We start from the raw sequence: 17,370 nt of genomic DNA on the forward strand, positions 1-17,370 counted from the left end.
TAAATATGCTCTTGGGAGTCTTTTCTCTCCATGTTATTTACTGGAGCATTGGTTTTCAGGCTTGTGTGTTGATGAGAATGTCAAAGCAAACTATGATGTATATGCACACTTGTCTTTTTTTTTAAACATTTCATTTGGAAAGGTTCAGTGTAGTCAATTCTAAGGGTTTAATGGTTTGTGTACCTTTTTGCTCAACTTTAAAAACTAGTAGGTTTTAAACAACCAATTTGTCAGATTATATTATAATTTCTTAATCTTGGCCTAAAGTATTTTTTGAAAGCATTTCCTTTGAAGAGTGCCATTGTTTCTTTCCCTTTTTGTGGATTGGATTACTGAGACACTCACCTTTCCAATCACTTGTGTGCAATTTGTGTAGTTTATATGTGAATGAACTAGTGGATAAAGCATAGTCTTGTATAGACTTAATTTAAGTTATCAAAAAATAAAAGCAGCTAATATAATAGACAAGTTGTCAAGAGGCTGGAACTTGGTGGCTACTTCAGATTCAGTAGAAAATTAATTGGAGGCTTCATTTGAAATTCACAAAACACAAGTCTAATATCCTCAGAGAAACATTTTTTGTAAGCTATGGAAAATGCATGCTTTGCTGTTCTTTGGAGAATGATAGTAATCAGAAGAGAAATGCTTTTGGTGTCTGATGGGGAAAAATCTTTAAATCTCATTTGAAATTGCAACTTTATTTAAAGTTTTGGTGGGTGTAAATAAGCTAATTAGCTCAAGTATTGGATTTTCTGAAATTACAGGATCAGAATTTTTATTTCCCCCCAAAAAACTTAGCAACTTTGCATATGAATTGTTTAATAGTGGCCACTGCTACCATTTATTAACGTAGGTTAGGCAGGGCAAACAAAGTGCAAAGTGCAATGCTTATTTGGGTTTGTTTTCCTCTATCCTGCCTTCTCAGGCTCTATTCTTGTCATTCTCTCCCCTGCCCTCTGGAAAATCTTTCTAAAGGAAGGACTTTGGGCACTAGTAGGAAGAGCTTGGGAAAGTTCTTATATATAGTTGAGGGGAACCTTCCCTAATAAGAATTTCCTATAAGATTCAGTCCAAGCCTATCTTCCTAGAATTGATATGTGAGTGGCAACTTGGTATTAGGTCATTGGTGCTAATGCTGTAATTATGCATCAGCAGCAGAAGAAAGACCATGCTGATGAAGTTCTGGCCTTCTGGCTTATGCTGAGCAAATATTCCTGAATAGGAATTTTTTTTAACATGAAGATTTTTCTCTTATGATTGTTTATGAGTACAGCTTTTCTTAAATGAGTCATTCACCATTCCTTCTTTTTTTCCTATTCTCTACAGGTTTTCCCAAGGCTTGTTATTAACTTTTTCTCCCTAGGGTCCTGCGTTGAAAAGGAACAAAGATCTGCTCTCTGCTATGTATTTGAGAGGTTAACAGTTTATCAACTCTTACCTAACATCTTGTAGTTAGTTTTTAAGCAAGTGTCTCACCAAAAAGCGCATCTGCTATTTTGTCAACAAGCTCTGTTCTGGAATAGTAAAGAGAGAGTGAAAGAGAATAGATAATGTTATTGATCATTCGATTCCTACCGCTAGTTGACTATATGCTTCCTTAACAGTGTTGAAATAGCCCATCCCATTTTCCCCTGAACTTAGCACAGTAATTAGTCTCTAGAAACCCCAAGTCAGGATTTTCTGATGTTACATCCGTGCTAGTCTCAGCAGTAGTCCCATTTAGCACCAGCTGCTAAGAGAGTTTCATTAGCAAATCTATTTTCCTAGCCTTTTCAGAAACTCCTTTAAAGATCAATAGTAATAATGATGCCCTGTCATGGATGTGGTTATATAGAGCAGTGATCAGACAACAAGTTAGGAATCAGACTTTGGAGCTGTTGGCAGAAATGAGGTCCTCAGAATCCACTCTTTCCACTTGGATTAGATTAGTAGGACGTGTGTGTGTGTATGTGCACATATGCACACACACATACACACACATGCATGCACACACACACACCCCCCTGAGAGAATGGTTTGTGATATTTTCAATTGACCATGCATGAGGGAGCATGCCTCATTTTTTTCTGTCCATTCATCCTTTTCTTGTGCCCCTGTAAATTCTTTAGTAGTTTGGTCTGGTGCAATTATGTATTTTTCTTGGACGCAGCAGATCTGAACGAATCAAAAAGCCTGAACCTGCTTTCATCTTTTCCTTTCTATCCTTTGTTTCTCTACTTTGCCTGCTTCATTACTGTCTGTATCTGTATAGCCATAGACTCAGAATACTGGAAACAGTTTTAGAGAAGGCCTAGAACTTAGTCTCTTTATTTTAAACATTGAATTTATGCATGGATGTTGTATTAAAAACAATTTTTTTGTAAAACAGCTTTTAAAATTTCACTGTGGCTATACAATTAAAATTAGTCTCCAAAAAAATTCCCTCATAACATCTCTCCCCTTCCTTTCCAGTCTTCTTACATTGGCCCTCAGTCCCTAATGGTGCTCTGCTATCCAGTGACAATGGATTCCTTTCTTTTTCTCAGACAAGACACTCCGTCTCCTGACTACAGACATTTTCACTGTATGTCCCAAATGCATAGAATGTTCTCCCTCATCATTTCCACCTCATGACCCCGGCTTTCTTTAAGTCTTAACTATAATCCTACTTTCTAAAGGAAGTCGTTCCTGATCTCTCTTAATTCTAGTGCCTTTTTCTGTTGATTATTTTTAGTTTATTCTATATCTATCTAGGTTATGGGCATCTAGGTGGTGCAATAGATAGAGTGTTGGTTCTGAAGTCAGAAAGAGTCATCTTCTTGAATTGAAATCTGACCTCAGAAACTTACTATCTGTGTGACCCTGGGCAAGTCACTCAACCTTGCCTCAGTTCCTCTTCAGTAAATTGAACTGGAGAGGGAAATGGAATCTTTGCCAAAACCTTGAATGGGGACACAGAGTCATACATGACTGAAAAATGACTGAACAACAAAAATCTAGTTCATACATAGTTATTTGCATGTTATCTCCCTGATTATACTGTGAATTCTGAAAACAGGGACTGTCTTTAACTTCTCTCTTTATGCCCAGCATTTAGTACAGTGCCTGGAACATAATAGGAGTGGTGTTTTTCTTTGAACACCTCAAACATAGATCTCACACTTATCAATAGCAGTTTCTGCTCTCTCTTGACCCACATGACCAAAGTATCATATATTGTTTTTTTGTAATCAAAGATTGATATGCCCTGGGTAACACTAATAAGTTTTTGGTAATGGGCATGGGATCAGTTATAATCCAGTACAGAGATCCATTGTACATTTTCAACTTCTATGATTGTTTCAACTCTAAGGTCCTTTCTAGGTATTGGAATTTGAGTTCTTTGAGTTTCTTAGCTTAAATAACTTCTTGTAGTCTTTCATCACCCATCTGCTCTTACAACCAGCCATCAATGGATAATTGAGGCAAGAGGGTTGATTCAATAAAAAAAAAAGATTCACACACACTGATGGCATGTTGTTTGGTGGAAGTTTTTAAACACTTAAGGTCCTTGGAATTCCTCCAAAACTGAACCTGAATTCTTCTGTAACTTTCTGAATTTCTTTGAACAGATTAACTCCAGGATTTTCCTTTATCCAGGAAGGTCCTCCAAAATGTCAATGATTCGAGGAATGTTCTCCTAAATCATTTTTGGTCTTGGCCACCTGGGGCTACACGTTTGTCTTCATCCTTCTCTCCCCTACCTGACCCTTCCTGCCCTCCCTTCTTCTGGCTGTTACTTTGATCATTTGAATAAAAATTTTACTGCCTTTACCTAATAGCGACATTGTGAAGGTTTTGTTTTTCACAGGAATACTTTTGAGAAGGAATTTTTAAATTATTTTTAAGGAACTTTTGCCAAAGCAAATAGGAAAAATGAATAATGCTATCTTTTACTGATGGATGACCCCTGGTATTTGAATTCTTTTGAACATTTTTTGTTTTAGAAAATTGATTTGTTTATTCAACTCTTGTCCCAGAAGAAATTGCGAGCAATATAGCTTTGGAGGTGAAAGGAGCTGTTTTTTTTTTTTAACTAGGAATAGAAGAAAGAAGGAGCAAAACTAATTCAAGTTTTATGGTGCTATTTCTTGATTTGGGAATCATCAGGGTATTCATATTTTGCTTCTCTTCTATTGTGAGGGCTTATTATACCTTAATGTGATGTACAGTGACATTTCTTTTATATGTATGTATGTATATATAAACACATATATATGATTTATTGGTATAGTAATTATATAGATGCTTCTATTTTACCATTTTCCTCAATTTTTCTATTGCCAATGACTAATCATATTTACTATTTTGACTACCATATATGATATACTTCTATATTTCCAAGTTTTTGTTTCTCCTTCTAGTAATATAGATTTCAATGCCTCTGAACTCAGCGTTTGACCTTTGAGAGTGGCAATGGCTAAAACATTCATCATCTGATTGTCAATTTTGTTATGACCCTTTACTAACCTTACCAAGTTTTTTCTCTTATAACAGATGTAATACAACATTAGGCTTGTAATCAAAGACTTTAGCTTGGTAAGACCTACTGGAGCTGGGACACTACTGGCATAGCTTTTGATAGCCCATGGTTGCTTCTACACACATTTATATATTTGAGCACTCTAGTTCTGAGTGATGGCATCAGTACAAAGAAGGCCTGGGATCAAGTTGTATCTCTTCCACATAGTCTGTTTAACCCAGGGAAAGTCATTCAAACTTTGAGTGCTCTTCTAGGCAATTCTCTAAGAATGTAAATTACAAGGGAAATGTCAATTTACAATGCTAGAGGGAGTCTCCTTATTTGGAAAGTCCTAGTATCAAGGAAATTATAAGTCTATTTCCTTCCTTCCTTCCTTCCTTCCTTCCTTCCTTCCTTCCTTCCTTCCTTCCTTCCTTCCTTCCTTCCTTCCTTCCTTCCTTCCTTCCTTCCTTCCTTCTTTCTATCTGAAAAGTATGACCGACCTTAGAGACATCACATCACTGTCCAACCATAATTATGATATTAAATAGCATATAAGAAATATGTAAGAAACATGTAAAAGGAGATCCAGACAATGAAAATTTTATTAATGAAGTATCCTAAGGGTTAATATATTCATCAGTCGGTTAATAGTTCTTTATTAAGTGTCTGTTATGTTCCAAACACAATGCTAGGTACTGGGGATATATGGACAAAGAATGAAATAATCCCAGTTTGTAAGAAGCTTACAATCTAATAGAGAAGATAAGTACAATCTAATTATGTAGAAAATATAGTATAAACATAAAGTTAACACATACAAATATTTACAAAATAATTAAGTAAAAGGTAGTTTGGGAGGGAAGACACTAGCAGTGGGATTTGGGCGACTGGGCATCCAGTAAAAGCTTAATGCTATGGATAGCACTTACATCCTAAAGGAAAAAAAGGACTCTATGAGAGTAGAGGTAAGGAGAGAGTATATTTTGGGTATGGGAATGGCCAATGTGAAGGCACAGAGTTGGGAGATTAAATGTCATATGTGATGTGCATGTGTGCATATGAAATGGCAGGTAGCAGAAATGTACCCAAACATACATATGTTTGTTTTAGGTTACTTTTAATTGAAAAGTTTTCATTGATTATTATATTTTAAATAACTATTTAACATAGTGATTACAGCTGTACAGTGATAACTTTGGTTGCCTGCAATATATTTCATACATGTAATACATTTTCCCCTGAATTAAAAGTTCTTACTCAGCTAACTGACTCACTTGCTCATAGATATACATTTCCATAATGCTCATGAAATTCAAACAATTACAACAACCACAAGAAAACAAGAAAATGCTGCTGCTGGGAAGGTGGAAGTCTTGGAATCAGTGCTGAAATTTTACCTGAATGATATTTTTTATAAAAGGTTCTTCAGATGAAAGTGAATTGATTGAAGACAGGTCATCTGAAGCTATCTAAAGTGCCATTTGTTTTGCATATTTCTGGAAAGAGGACTAGCCTCTCCAAATCTCCAAAAAAAAAAAGCATCCTATCCCCTCAATGGGTGGATGTTTTGGAGATGACACAAATTAACGATAACACAATCAGGCAGCTTTGTGACCTATTTCCCACCAGTGAAAACACCTATTCTTCTCCAGAAAACTATCTGACATACAGAAGAGATAGTATAAAGCAATAAAGATGTTTATGAGTCAATGCCCTCTCTACCCTCCTCTTATTAATAGGAAAAAGGTTAGAGTGAGTGAACACCTTACCTTCTGCTGCGCTCTTCCGCTGTCCACATAAGAATATGCGAAAGATCTACCTGCCAAAGAGTCAGAAAATGTCTTTAGGAGTCTACTTTTCACCATTCTCACATGTCTCTTTTTATTAATGGAGAGTAATTGGGGAATATGAGGCTTTCAAATGAGGACATACAAAAAGTGATTGAAACTAGCTTAGAACAGTGAAAGCTGGGAGAATATTATCAAAATCTCTAAAATAGACAAAGAGAACATTCACCAAGTTCTGAAAGAATAAGACAGAAGAGCAGATATCTTTTAAAACTTTCACTAGGCAATTTTAGGTCAAGTCAGAGGAAATACCCTTTCCTGTACCAGGTAATAATAATAATACTCCACGTGTTGTACTGGATGTGTGAGCTTGTCATTATGGGGATTTTCTGTTATGATGCTGTTCATAGCACAGCATCCACATCTTTTCATTCTGTTTGCCTTTCACTACAATCTTATTCTGAGGCCTCATTGTCACATGGACATGCCATTAACTTATCGAAAGCTGTGCCAATGGAGCACAAGCCCTGACAGGTCCAACTAATCTGAAAAGGATGAGTACAGACCTAGCAACTTGAATCTACTACTTGAATCCTGGCACAGCTATGGTAAGCTTGGTCTGACAGGCAGGTTACTAAATGAAAATATATTTTTAGTAAAAGTAAGACATGAAGTTGTTAATACTTTGTGTCATGTAGGGCTTCTGTGATCATGAGCCTTAGTGAAGGGTACATCCTTAATAATGAAATTATGGATCCTTATAATAATAGTAGTTTCCATTTACATAGTGCCTAAAAGTTTATTAAGCACTTTCTGCATAATAGTCCTGTGAAGTAAGTAGTATAGGTAGTATTATCCCCATTATACAGATGAAGAAATGAAGGCCCAGAGATAGGAAATAGCTTGCTTATGGTTGAACAGCTAATAATTATCAGTCAGATTTTAACTGAGATCTCTTGGATCCAAGGAATCTGATGCTCCTTCCACTTTGGCACAACTGCCTCTATGGAATGGCACTGTTCTGAAATATACATGATTTGAACAGAAGTTTGGGCATATTAATGAGTGGCAGAGATGTAAATGGCTATTAAGAGAAGTTGAGAAACAAATCATATGCATCACTAGGTCACTTATCATTTTTTTAATTTATTTTTACTTTTGTGGATTCAGTTTTAGTCATTTTTCAGTCATATCCAACTCTTTGTGACCACATGTGGAGTTTTCTTGGCAAAGATACTTCAGCGGTTTGTCATTTCCTTAACCAGTTTATTTTATAGATAAGGTAACTGAGGCAAACAAGGTGAAGTGACTTGCCCAGGGTCACAGAACTAGTAAGTATCTGGTACCAGATATGAACTCAGTTTTCCTGACTCCATACCTGGCACTCTATCCAACTGTGTTACTGCTAGGTAACACAGCTATGCCCATTTTTGAGGATACTTCTTCCTATCTCATTGGGCAGAAAATATAGTGGTCACTCATGGGCTGATCAGTTGGGAAACTTGATGCTGTTCCATTTTTCCAACCAGGGATGTTTTGCCCCTTCTTAGTTTCCTATCCCTCCGCTATTCAGAATTACCGCTGTATTACTTCTTGTGCTTCTCGTATTCAATGACTGTATTTATAAACAACTCTCTTTTGTGTTTCAGTATCTTTCATTAAAATACACTGAAATTGCTAATTGGTCCTTTTATTATGAAGTCGGGAGACCATCCAATTGGCATTTATATATAAATATATATATTGCATATCTTGTCTCTTCTCTAAACATATAGTTTAGCTTTCTAAATCTGTTTTTCTCCCTAAACATTTATTGATTTCAGGTGGAAGAAATGAATATATCCCAACTATAATCAAGTTCTTCCTTTTTAAGTTCTAGAAGTTAAATAGAAGAAGCCTTTATATCATAAAGTCTACTCACCTACATTTTTCAGAAAATACATAGGAGAGTTGTTTAACTTTGAAATGATTTTGTTCCCTTCACACTGAAGGGAAGTTGATGATGAGATTATTGATCTGTCTCACAGGGTTATAATTAGGTATGACTAATAAAAGAGACTAACAAGTGAGTTAGTCTATTATTAACTCTGAATTTCTTTTTCTTTTTAAATAATTTTATATTTCATTAAATGTTTCCCAATTACATGTAAACATTTTAACTCTCATTTTAAAAAATTTTGAGTTCCAAATTCTCTCCTTCATTTTTCTCCTCCCTCATTGAGAAGGCAAACAATGTTACTATACATTTGAAATCATGCAAAATATATTTCCACATTAGCCATGTTGCAAAAAACAAACAAGCAAACCCACAAACAAAATAAAACAATAAGAATTAAAATGTGAAAAAATATACTTGATCATCATGAGTCCTGTAGAATTGTCTTGTATCTTTATCAGAGTAGCTAAATCTATCACAGTTGATCATCCTTACAATATTACTGTTACTGTGTACAATGTTCTCCTAGTTCTCACTTTACTTTTCATTAGTTTATATCAGCTTTCTTTCTGAAATCATCCTGCACATCATTTCTTATAGCACAATAGCATTCTATCAATTATACATTACAACTTGCTTAGACATTCCTCAATTAATGGGCATCCCCTCAAGTTCCAATTCTTTGCCACCACAAAAACTAATGTGCATATCTGTATAAATGGGTTCTTCTCCTTGATTTTTTTTCAATTTCTTAGGGACACAGACCTAATGGTATAGCTGGGTCAAAGGATATGCATAGCTTTATAGCCCATTGGCCATAGTTCCAAATTGTTCTCCTGAATATTTTGATTAGTTCACACCACTACCAATATATCATTATCCCCATTTTTCTATATCCTCTTCAACATTTGTCATTTTCCTTTTCTGTCAGGGTAGCTAATCTAATAATTTTGAGGTAGTATCTAGGAGTTATTTTAATTTGTATTTCTTTAATCAGTACTGATTTAGAGCATTTTTTTCATGTAACTATTAACGATTTCTTCTGGAAACTGACTTCATATCCTTTGACCATTTGTCAAATGAGTAATGGTTCTTATTTTTATCAATTTGGCTTTAGTTCCCTATATATTTTGGGAAATGAGGCTGAAGTTCTTTTTAAAATGTAAAATTTCTGTGTTTGACATCTGTTCAGTATTCTCCATGATGACTTTTGTGGAGAATATTTTCTTACTTTCAATATATTAGAAATTATAACTGGGGATATCTGTTTTAAAACTCTTTCATAAACATTAGGTATGAAGCTTAATGCAAAATGTTTTTAATTTAAATATTATTTTATTTTTTTCCAATTATGTGTCAAGGCAATTTTTAGCATTCATTTTTACAAGATTTTGAGTTTCAAATTTTTCTTCCTTTATCCCTCCCATCCCTTCCTCCTCCTCCCTCTTCTAAAATGGTGGACAATTTAATAGGGGTTATACATATGTTATCATGTACAACTTATTTCCATATTAGTCACAGTTGTGAAAGTAGAAGCAGATTAAGAGGAAAAAAATAAAGTGATAAAAAGCATGCTTCAATGTGCATTGAGAGTCCATCAGTTCTTTATCTGGATGTGGAGGGCATTTTTCTTTGTGAGTCCTTTGTATTTGTCTTGGATAATTATGTTGTTGAGAAGAGCTAAATCCTTCTTGTTGATGGTCCCACAAAGTTACTGTTACTGTGTACAGTGTTTTTGTGGTTCTGCTCATTTCACTTTGCATCAGTTAGTACAAGTATTTCTGGATTTTTAAAAAAATTTTCCTGTTCATCATTTCTTATTGCACAATAGTTTTCCACTACATTAATATACCATAGTTTGTTCAATCATTCCCTCAATTTCCAATATTTTGCCACCACAAAAAGGGCTACTATAAATGTTTTTGCACATGTAGGGCACCCCCCCTTTAAAAATATTATCTCTTAGGGATACAGACCTAGTAGTAGTATTGCTGGATCAAAGGGTATATACAGTTTGGTTGCATTTTGCCATAGTTTCAAATTGCTCTCTAGCATGGTTGGATCAGTTCACAATGCCACCAACAGTGCATTAGTGTTCCAGTTTTCCCACATCCTTGCCAACATTTATCTTTTTCCTGTTTTGTCATGTTAGCCTACTCGATAGGTGTAAGGTGGCACCTCAGAGTTGTTTTAATCTGCACTTCTCTAATCAAAAGTGATTTAGAGAATTTCTTCATATGCCTATGGATAGCTTTGATTTTTTTATCTGAAAACTTCCTGTTCATATCTTTTGACCATTTATCAATTGGGGAATGGCTTGTATTCTTATAAATTTGATTCTCTGTGGTATGTACATACATACATATAATATATACATATGTGTGTATGTATATACACATACAAAATTTCCTCACAATAAACCAGTGATATAGGCACTATTATTACACTCATTTAGGTACTATTATTATAATATCGAGGCTGAGAGGTTAAGCAAATTGCCCAAGATTAAGCAGGTCACATGTGTCTGGGATAGGAATCAAATCAAATATATGTCTTTCTGACTCCAAAGTCCAGTGACCTCTTCTCTACCTTTTAAGATCCAACTCAAATGGATATTTGTTAAGTACCTACTCCATACTAGAAATTAGGAATATGAAGACAAAAAGGAAATATTGCCCTTTTCTCTGTGTTTATCTTACTTTACCTCTCTGCTTCATTTGATGTATTGACTACCTTCTATCTCATAAAATTCCTTATTCAGATGGTATCCATTTTTCCTTCCTGGTTGTTTGCTTGCTCCTTTCTCCACCTATCTCTATCTTCCCTCTACTCTTTCCCTTCTACACCTTTCTCCTGCAAAAAACTTCTTTTGTCACAACTTCTGCTACCATCACTGCACCAAACCAGTAACTGCCAAGTCCCATCCTTGATTTATTACTAAGCTCCAGTCCTATTTAAACAAATTTCAATAGGCATCTCCATATGGATGTTGTCATCTACTTCAATACAACCTGTTCAAAACTTAAGTCATGATATACCACCTTCTTCCAAATGGCTTTCCTCACAATTAGTATCAGTGACAGAGTACTGTCCTTCCAATTTCATAGCCTAAACACTTTGGAGGCCTCTCTAGCTTACATGTGATTTCTTAGCATGGCAACCCCTCCAAATAATTCAGATTGCAAATGTCTGTAACTTACTGTCTTAGAGCATTTATGGACAGAGTCTGAACTTAACATTTTGACTGCAAGTACACTAAACCTGAAGCATATACATTTTACTGAACCACTATACCATAGTACCTCTCTTTAACAAATTAAAACAGAACACATAATACAACTTTTTTACTTAGTGATCTTATTGAATAAAGTTTGATATTTCCTCTTCTAAATTTAGGAAATTGGAGAGCAAGATTTATATTTTTCTTAAATAAAACAACCATATTATTAGTAATAATTTTTATTGTTTTAAAAATATGGTCCTTATTTTATTTTCTGCCACTATCCCCATAGAAATAAAAATAAATATTTTCCACTAGCTTTTCATTCCCATAAGATGATTAACACAATCAATAAAAGCATTTTTTTGGTAAAAAGTTCAGATTCTGAATCAGTTAGGTATGACTTTTTTATTTTTTGGAAACTATGGTTTACTGGCTTGATCTTAAGCCATCATTCCTCTTGGACTCTTGAATAACATAAAACAAATGAATAACAAGTGAAAATAGTGGTTTTAAGCTAAGCTACTGACATCCATCAGCATTAACATGTAGAAAAGGACCTGTCTGAGTTATCTTAATTGAATTCCCATAGCAGAAAATTACATTGGTTTGCAAATTTTCGTGTCATTATTCTTAACACTTATTAGTGGCTCAAATCTTTGCTTTCTCTGCTGCTGCTTTCTATGCTAAATTTGGAAATTTAAATCTTTTTTTTCTTTAGAAACATCTCCTGAAGGAGAAGCAGTATGGATAGGCTTAAATTATCTAATACCTGTTCACACTTAATAGCCATATGAAATATGAGAAGCTCTCTAGTCATCAATTTTCGCCATTTTCATTTCTGGCACTTAAATTGAAGCTACAGACATTCATTTGAAAATATGTGTATAGAGAGGAAAGAACAAATTTAAAATGCCCACTTAGTGGCTCATTTATACCTCTAAATGCTAGGGGTTATATTAATAATATGTTACCAGAAATGATTGGAAAACTTCCTTTGAAACCATGACTGATGTATTAGTCTTCCATTACCACAAAATACAAAATATTTTAACCATACTTTTTTCCAAATGGTTTCACCTGCAACTGGGGTGTAATCAGAAAATATTTTAGCCTGAGGAAATCAATAATAGTAACATTATTCAGGCACACAAAACTAGATGCAAATGCCAATAGCTCTCATAGTTCCCAGAACAATCAGAAGTTAGATCAGTCATTTTGTTTTTCTCATTATGTGAGAATTCCATGTCTGGCACCCTATGCTTGATATAAAACATAGCAGTTCTCTTCCAAAATACTATGTCTGAATAATACATTCTTTCTTTGTACTTCCCAGTAGAGGTAATGGACTACTTAACCTGAATGATGTTAAAAGTATCTCAAAAATCAGAAAATTGACAACTAAAATATTTGAGAAAAAGTTTTAATTATTATTAGGAAAAAGAAGACTTCGTAGCTTTTCAGTCATACAGATGTGTAAGGCTCTCAAAATCAATACACTTGATTTTATATGTGTTTTGGATCCCTACTAGTAAGTAAGCAGAGGTTCTGAAATTTTCAGTGAGTCTCAAATCTTAAAGAAGAAAAATTATTTTAAAAAATCAAGTTTATAAATTCAACATTAATTCATTCATATAAACTAATAACTTATTGAGTTCAACTTGTGGCAAGTATATATGGGTGCACCTGCACACACATGTGCAGAGATAAATTGGTATAGTACAGAGAGCTCTGAACTTCAAGCCAGGAGAGATCTTGCTTCCTACATTTAGTAGTTGTGTAGCTCTCAGCAGTCACATTCTGAGCCCCAGTTTCTACACTTATAAAATGGGAATAATAATATCTGTAGCACCTCCCTCATAGGGTTGTTGTGAGGATCAAATGAAAAAAAAATGTAGGTAAGGTTTTCTGCTAACTTTAAAATACTATAGAAATGATAGCAGTTAATTATGGTGATGATTCTTGCCCTCATGAGCTTACCATCCAGTAAAAGAGATGAGTGCGTATACACATATATTTATACACACATCTAATTATATTAATAGAAAGTATACTGTGAGAAGATAACTCATTAGGAGACTATTAGAGGATGTAGAAATGATAGTTCAAAAAGGGGAATTGCAACTGGAAGTATTGGTTGGGATCAAATTAAGGAGGAGCATGGAAGTCACACTGAGTAATTTGGGCTTTATTGCATAAGTTACAAGGAGCCATGAGTACAAGGTTCCAAAGCTACTCAGGCTTCTCATTCAATATCATCTTTATTTAAACTGTAATTGACAAAGAAAGGCAGTGGATTTTTGGTAGAATAAGCAGCTCAATAGATTAATTTTTCTGTTTCTCCATTTCTTATCTGTGAATAAACTCTAATAGACTATTGTATTCATAATATAAATTAAAGTAAAATGTATATGCTTCAGCAGAACTCTATTCTCATTTGGTGCAGGTACTTCCTCCCTCCCATTTCCTGAGGATTATTGATCCTCTTATTGATTATTGCAGTCAATTATTAATCACATGCAGTTCTGATCCATGACCGTAATAGAAAAGCATACCTTGAAATGTTCAGAACTAAATATATTAGGGAATGTTTTGCCTATATATATTACTAGATAGTAAAGCTGTATCTTGCTTCTTGTTCTAAAAGAAACCTTGCTTAAAAGGTTATTGGGGGTGGGTGGTAGGTGGGAGAATTGTGCTATTCTCCAATGAATAAAGTATAAAGTCCATTACTACATGGGCATTGTGAGGTCATTGATTTTTCAGAGATTTTTCTCTTTGATTTTGGGTTCTTCTCTACTTTCTGAATAGTCCAAGTTGCCTAGTAAGTGATGTGTTACTATATTTGTATGGATGAATATTTTTATTATTATCTCTCACTTGTAAATATGGTAGTCCAGAGCTAATTAAGATAATTCTATGTAGATCTTAATTTTTCCACAGTACAGATTGAGGTTCAAGGAATTTGATTTTCTTGTTTTGCATACTGAGGTTTGATTTTTTATTTTGCAAAAGAAGATAGTCATAGAAATGAACTTTGATGTCTTCTTATTTAATGTCCACATACTTAGTCTGTGTCTTTGGGTAATATGACTGTGTAATGACATGGGATAAGCATTCCTATTCTGAATAGTATGGTATAGTCCATTCCACAGCCTCTGTAGCTTTTCTGGTGCACTGTTCATTGTGTGGTCAAGTCATATGCTCATTTCATTCAAAATTCATTTTTTAAATGTATATAAATTGTCTACCATGTGAAAAGAACTTTGCTAGGCTTTGGGTGAGATATAAAGTTTAGATAAAACACCATACCCTGCCCACGTAGTCTAGTAAACAAATAATCCATATATACATGTAACTCATTACTTCAAAGTAGTGAATTTTATGATTACATTCCTATGTCTCTTCTCTCCATTGGTGCAGATTATAAGCCATCCACACCCTATTCTGTGTGATTTTTGTCCATATTCTCTAATAGTTCCTTCAAATAGTATCTACCCTGCATTCCAGAGGCCTTCCTCCAGGTCTTTTTTTATATTTCCTGGTTATCAATACAGCATTTAAGTTGTCCACCTCTTTACCTTTAGGATGCCTCCTTAACCACCCCATCCCTCACCTCACCTGCTCAGGTACTATCTTGATCTCCCTTGCCTCAAAGTACAAAATAAGGCCCTCTAGGACTTTTCCTATGCTCTACTGATCTACTCTCAGGACTACTAGGCCTTTTTATCTACCCTGCATCTGTTTCCTTCAATTAGAATAGAAACTTATTGTATTCTGAGTACTCAACATAATGCTTGAAAATAGAAAGTGGTTAATAACTGCTTTTCCATTCCAGTACAACCTTTGCTTGTGCTACACACCAACCCACCTTTTTTTCTATTCAGGTATTTCCTAGATTATATCCCCCAATTAACTTCTTGAATTTGTTATCTCTGGAAATGGGCCGTCATAGCCTTCTTACACCTCTCACTCATTTGCCCATTTATCCCATACACAAATAGTACAGAATAGTACATAATAAATTCTTAAGAGGGATACAAGCAAAGTGACCTATGGGTTCCTAGAGAGAAAGCTGTTCAAGGGTCAGTAAAAGAGGTTTTTGCTGATGTTTAAGCCGGTCTGATCTAAGTCAATAAGCAGATAATGGAAGAGAACTAAGAGGCTAACACAGAAGCAAAGCAGCTTATCCTTCTAGGCTGCAAATCAAGTCTAGAAAATGAAGGGCAGCCTGACCAAACCAAAGGCAGAGGATCATCTGTTCTTCTCTTGAGGGAGATGTCTTTGTTAAACATAAATAACTGTATTTTCTCCTGTTAATTAAACTGTCAGAGTCTTTGCTCTCCTAAGCCAGGAAAACTCCTCATGTGAAATCCATTCCCATTTAGTAGGTATGTTGAGATAAGAACATGATGACTGTAACACAAAAGGTTATAATAATTGGTATCCAGAGGAGAGGAAGGAGGATTGGTTACAGAATGTAAGAGACATGTATGAAGTACAAAAATCAGAGGCATGTCATGATCAAGAGGGACTGTCAGCGGCCAGATAGAAAGATAGGTAGAATATAAGAAAGGAACTTATTCTTTCAAAGACCAAAAAGAGGGGACCAAAGATGTTATGATAGGAAGAGAGGAGTTAGAGGGACAATTCAGAAGAGCCATAAGACTAAGGATAATGGCTCTTGGCCTAAAGGGAAGTGACAGTAGAGAGTAGAGACTGTCTGTGTATGGTGACTATCTTCTAATTTTGTGAGGAAAAAAAATCAACTTAAAATATTAGACAAAAATAATCTATAAATTTTGGAACTGAAATCTGTTATGTATTATATAGCTCTGAGATTCCCTTTGGCAAATCCCCAGTGCCTGGTAAGGAGTCCCAGAGATTTACTCAGCTGTGCAGCTTGCTGATGAATTTGTATTGCAGTTTCATCATGAGAGTCACCCTAAGGTGTATTTAATCCTTATCCCAATGTGGGCATTAAAGTATACATAAGAAGCCCAGGGGAAGAGAAACTACAGACACCATAATCACTCCCCTGGCTACTGTCCCAGCAAATCAACACATTAGCAAAACACACATTTGCATAAAGAAAAAAAAACAACTCTTTCATTTTCTCAGACAACCATAACCACTTTCATTTCTAGAGTCTTCCTTATGTCCATCCCTTTCACTACAAATGCTGCTCATAATTTGAAATGTTCCCAAATGACAGGGTTTAATAGCAAAGCTTTATACACACACACACACACACACACACACACACACACACATACACACACACACACACACACACACCCCCACACACACACCACATTGTCCTCTTCTTTCTTTAAGCATCTTAGCTGAATGCCACTTCCATAGCTTGGAAATGTCTATGCAGTCATTTCCAAAGCAATGTTCTCCTCTTTACTCCTTTGCTAGTTTTTATAGCTTGTCCTACTTACTATGCAAACAATTGAAAGGTCCATAAAAGTGAAAGGGATACTGTCAAAGGTAAATAAAAAGGCTTGATGGTCTACATGTAGTTAAGAAAAAATAAACTGGATTGGCCTTTACTCCAGTCTCTTAAGAAAAGGTAAGCCTCCTCTTCCCTAAGGCCTACTGCTCTATATGTGCCTCTCAGTACGTGCCCCACCATCTTTTCCACCAGATTCCCCACATAGTCGTTTCTACCTTGTCTCTAATTTTCAAACTCTCTTCTACTGATTCCTTCCTTGCTGCCTACAAATCCTCTTATATGTTTCTTATCTTTAAAAACAAAAGTGAACCAAACCAAAAAATCCTCACTAGATCCTGCCATTCTCCAAAGTCAAGATCAGTAATCAATAGACATTTACTTAATGTCAATGATGTGCCAAATGCTGTCCTAGGAATTAGAGATAAAAGCTAAAATGAGAGCTTCTCTCTCTCTCTCTCTCTCTCTCTCTCTCTCTCTCTCTCT

The 17,370-nt window shown here is 35.1% G+C and overlaps 1 protein-coding gene across 2 annotated transcripts in view; it reads left to right on the forward strand.

Moving 5' to 3' along the window:
• The window catches only part of RGS7 (regulator of G protein signaling 7), a 690,838-nt gene that overhangs the window by 290,324 nt on the left and 383,144 nt on the right, over positions 1-17,370 (forward strand). The gene's annotated exons all lie outside the window — the stretch shown is intronic.

Source organism: Petaurus breviceps, unplaced genomic scaffold (genome assembly GCF_028583685.1).
Source record: "Petaurus breviceps papuanus isolate PSGF00001 unplaced genomic scaffold, PetGlider_PUasm1.0 90633, whole genome shotgun sequence".
NCBI lineage: Eukaryota > Metazoa > Chordata > Mammalia > Diprotodontia > Petauridae > Petaurus > Petaurus breviceps.